Source organism: Asparagus officinalis, chromosome 10 (assembly GCF_001876935.1).
Source record: "Asparagus officinalis chromosome 10, Aspof.V1, whole genome shotgun sequence".
Taxonomy (NCBI): domain Eukaryota; kingdom Viridiplantae; phylum Streptophyta; class Magnoliopsida; order Asparagales; family Asparagaceae; genus Asparagus; species Asparagus officinalis.
The window spans coordinates 60,415,775-60,421,186 of NC_033803.1; positions in this window are offsets into that span (position 1 = coordinate 60,415,775).

Sequence of the window (5,412 nt, forward strand, 5' to 3'; positions counted from 1 at the left end):
CTTAACATAATGGATTCAGATTCTCTCCAATTATGTGCTAATTGGAGAGAATCCAATACTTTCAAGCCTTACCATCTATCTCAATTTCAATAGATAAGATCAAATCACATAAGATTTTCAATTTCACAAATGGTGGTTTTCAAGATATCAATGAAAACCTTACGTCTGAGAAAAACTTGTATCACTTGTATTCATTTTATTGGCTTTTTTAATAGTAAAGATAGTGAATTTTTCATAGTAACATAACTGTGATGTAGGCATGTTTGGCCGAACAAAGTAAAAAACTCTTTGTATATATTGTGTTGGTGATTGTCTTCCCAGCAACTCTTTTCGGAGAATTATTCAAGAAATTAATACATGGACACATGGGCCTGAGTGGACACTATATAGCATGTTCATGCCCATGAAACTGTTGGAGTTTGCGAGACGCGGGGTGGCGCTCACATGCCTGAACCTTTTCAGTTATGGATTTTCTTTTACTGGGAGTGACAAATGCGGAGAAATGTTATGTTGAGAGCTTTAGTTTGTTTGGAGGCATTCCAGTGCACTGGAAAAGGCTGAATGCGAGGAAATTTGTGCGATTAATGTTATATTTTAGGGGCGAAGGCGGATTAGGCTTCATTAGGGGTGGAGGAGTGTGCGGTTTTTTTTTTTTTTTTTTTTTTTTTTTTGGGGGGGGGGGGGGGGGTAGTTTTTTCAGGTTTTGACCCGGTTCGTTTTGTAAGTTCTATATATACCTAAACCTGTTTGTTTAGGGAGGGGTTGGACGAATTTGAGCAGCCAAAGAGAGAGAATCATTGCATCCAATTGGGAGAGAGCTTTGAGAGATGGGAGGGGGAGGATGTTGGCGAAGGAAACGAGTTTGTCTTTTTTTAATAACGAGGGAACTTCTTCATGATCCTTCGGACCATGGGCATCATACCCCCCGGCATTATAGCTAAGGGATATTTCTAACGCACGGCCTCAAGTATTCTAAGAAATTAAATTCCCGTGGGTCCTCCCCAGGAGAGTTGAACTTCAGGAGAGTTGAACTTGTGACCTTGAAGTTCACATATATGTTAGTAAGAGTGGGAGAAAAATCATTGATCCGAAGGAGTGAAGAGAGTCTAGAAGAGATTTGTGCTGTGAAAGGTGTTGAGAAGATGAAAGATAGTGAAGTTGATGACAATCAATAAGCTTGTACATAGACGCCAGCTGATCTCAGGGGCGACCGAGGCGAGTTTAACGATGGCTTCGGAAGGAATTGAGATTAATGTAAAGACAAGAAGGGGAAAGATTTTGGTAGTTAAAGCTAGATACGGTAGATGTAGATAGGACTATGTCGTGATTTTTTATCCTTTTTTCTGTTTGTTCATTGATATTTTCTTTTTGATTCGATATTAATATTACTTTGGAGGTCTTCATGTCGGTTTTGATTAAACATAAAATATGTGATGAGTTATCATGACTCTTTTGGAAACGAGTTAGGTTTATGGAACACCATTTATTTTATCATGCTAACAGGTTCGTAGGCTTAGGGATATCGAATGTTATCTCAATCAAAACAACTAGAAGTAAGAAAATAAATGTTATACCGAAAGGGTGGCACTAGGGGCACACCACCAACCACAACCTCAACCTCAACCATATTTCTTCTCTCATTTGCTACAGTGTACCGGGCCTCACATGGGATTTTAAAATTTTAAAAACTCATGTGGGGCCCAGTGTACTGTAGCAAATAAGAAAGGGAGTGTGGTTGAGGTTGTGATTGGAGGTACGCCCCTATCATTTTCGATGCCGAAATAACTATTGTATGCATCACATGTGTGCAACGCCACTCCTCTTGGAATTCCAAGAGGACTCGTAACTCCAGAATCCAAACCGCGTGACTAGTCATGCTACTATGAAGACCACATGAATTTGAGTAGGATTGTAACACGTGTGAACTGCTGTTCCACGTACCGGTGTCGTTGAGAATTTCCCGTTATGAAGTGAGAAAAATAATATTAATTGGTTATTACTAAATTAATTTCAAGAAACTATTTTCATTTTTGAACTAGCTTGTATTTTATTTTAGGGGTTTTTGCTTTTAGGCCCATTTGTTTACTCTCATTTATCTTTAAACCCAAGTACTATTATTTGTATCTTTAAGCCCAATTCACTTTTTGTATTTATCTTTAAACCCAAACTTCAAAATACAGTACTTTCAGCACTTGTATTTATCCAGAATCCCCAAAATACCCCTTGGCCCCATATTAATATCTCTCCCCTTCCTCACCATTTTCAACTCAGCCCTAAATTAAAAAACGAAAGCCTCTTGCCGCCGGCGCCCGTCTTCTTCAGCAGTCGTCGCACGTCTCCAGCGCCGCCATCGGTTGCCGTCGCATCGAGGAAGAGCCTGAAGATGAGATCTCTTCTTATTCGCCCAGCGTTTTGACCCTCTCTCTTGTCGACCAAGTCTACTGTAACTGATGCGGCATAAACATGTACCAAAAAGGTTGCAAGTGCACAACCGTGTCAAGTTATAGTATTTAAGATATCGATCCCACGAGGAAGGTGATTTTATAGGAGAAAATATGAAATCGGTTCTTATGTTGTGTGCGTGACAAATAGGAGTGATAAGTGAATATGATTGTGGAGAGATTGAGAGAGTGAAAGTGGTGTGTAAATAAGTGCAAAGTGTAAGTGGGAGTGGATTTGGAAAAGAAGGAGTATGATCAATAAGGTGAGAAGAAAAAAAATGAATAAAATCAAGAAACAAATAAAAAATCAAGAATGAAGAACAAAATTCTAGAATAAAAGAAAATGCAAGAAATTAAAGATGGTGGATTCAATTATAGATATGGGTAATCTACAATTGAACCTACTTCTTAGAAAAGGGTGATTCCCTAGAGGGTTCTAGCCTAAAGGCGAATCAAACAAAATAAAAATAAACAAAAAGAAAAACTAAACCCAAGAGGGTTCTAGCCTCAAGGTGAATAGTATAAGAAATTAAAATCTAACTACAAAATAAATTGCAAAATCTAAACTACAAAATAAAATTGCAAGAATTAAATGCAAGAAAATAAATCTACTCTATAAGCATGAAATAAATCTAATCTATAAGCATGAAATAAATCTAAGGCAAGAGGGTTCTAGCCTCTTGGCTATTTAACAAGAAAATAAAATCTAACTACAAGCATAGAAATAAATCTAAACTAATAAGCAATAAAAGAGAAAAAGAAAGAAATGCAAACCTTCAAATAATTCTCCATCTTCATCTTCATCTTCATCATCCAACAAAGAGAAGAAGAGAAAAATTTAAAGTGGTGAAAAAATTATTATTATTAATTGCAACTAAAGTTACAATTTTGGAAGGCCTTCTCAATTAAGAGTAGCCCTCCTCTCCAAAAGGAGTTTACAAAATTTTCACACCTCTAACCCCTCACTCTCTACCCCTATTTATAGTAAACATCAGTGAATGAGAGCCATTGGATCAAACTTGAGCCCCAAGACAAGCAAAATCAGCCATTGACGCGCGCTACAGTAATCTGGCATCGATACAGGCATTTAATCAATGGGTTTTTGTTGAGAGATGAGAAGTTGAGATTTATTCTTCATTAACCTGCAATTAAAAGATAAAAATAATTATTAGTGATATATTTATTCATATAAAATAGATAATGAGGGTATAAAATTGTAATAAAATGTGATTATCAGTAACCACGAGAGTATGGACTCCCCTCTCTCTATCTTCCTCAAGTATTTATTTATTTTTTGATTTTAGAAGTATTTTTATGAGAAACATAGATTGATATGGGGAGTTTCAATCGAAAAAGTTTCTGGGTATTTTCTGGTTTTGGTGTCCGATGTAGTTTGTCGGTGGACTTGATGTTGAACAGTGAACACCATCTGTTTTGATGCTTGTTTGAGTCTTTGAAAATGAGAATTTTGTGATAAATTGATGGTACTTTAGTTTTATATTGTTGGGGGTAATGCCAAAATTGTTAACGCAGATGAGGGATTTTTTGAGGTATCAGCATTATTGCAGCTGGTTTTTGTTTTGGTGATTTATTTTCATTAAAGATAACAATAGGTGTTTGTAGAGAGTAGGAGACTCAAACTTTAGCTTCATTGTTTGAGTGTCAATGGTTGAAAGAATTGCTAATAACGCATAACAATCACTGGAAGCAAATTTGCATGTTCAATTGTCGTAGTGTCATCACTAAGATGTGGGTATGGAGTATGCTAGATTCTTGAACACACATTTAAAATTTAGACTTGATCTAGAATCATCCTCTTTAAGTTTCTGAGATATTGCTGCAATATTCTTTCTTATGACCAAAGTACAAATTTACACCCACACAAGTAAATATTAAAGTGAATGTCCATTTGCATTGTATATCTAATAGGAGCTGAGAGAACTAATTTCACTTTACGAAAATATCTAGAGAGTAAAATAAAATATGCAGAAACCTGCGTTATAACTTTGTGTCATGTATATATTCACTCAATCAATAGCAACTGTTATAACTTTGTGTCATGTATATATTCACTCAATCAATAGCAACTGAGTGGGGATTCCTTAAAGCAATTAGTGTAAGAGGTTTGAGTGTACTACCTCACTCAATCAATAGCAACTGAGTGGGGATTCCTTAAAGCAATTAGTGTAAGAGGTTTGAGTGTACTACCAGTCCTGTCTTTCGGTCAATTATTTTTGTTAAGAAAAGTGACAATTCTACTACTGCTTGTTTGCGTCAAAAGTTGATGTATTTATTGCGGTATTCATTATAACTTCAGTCGTTACAATGAAAATGAAAAAAAGATAGTCTTTTTATAAGACTCTTACACAATGAAAACAAAGATTACAACTCTCGTCAAAACAAACGCAGGGAGATCGTTTATCGGTCTTCTGCTTGTGTGGGTGTCTTCGCCTGTGCCGGGGTTTATCCGTGGACCACCTTTGATCAGATCCGATTGCTGAAAATTCGGCAGAGCTCCTACCTCACTAAGGAGGTATTTGCTTAAAGCGCTGAAATCGACCAAGCGAAATCAGTAGCTCTTCTCAAGATTAAGACCAAGCCTAATCTCAAGGAATGAACGAGAACAGGCTTCAGATCCTTCGAATTGCTCCTTCTTTATGCCAGGATTCGCCGGGATCTCACTAGCCCTTGCTGAAATTCGTGCTCCCTTGCTCTCCAACTCGGTAGCACCTCCTCGTCTTGATAATTAATCCGCCCAGCTAAAAGGAGCCACCGAGCTCGTATTTATAGGCTTCGGTTGGGGGGTTTTCGGATGAGAATGAATGATTTGGCCTTATCTTCAGTCAATAACGGCCTAACCACGTTTGTAGATGATATCTAGGCAGTTAAGAATCCCTAAAACAGATAAATCCTGAGAAAACCGCTCAAAACCGTCGAAAACGCGTCCGGGGGTCAAACCTGCGCGAAACAG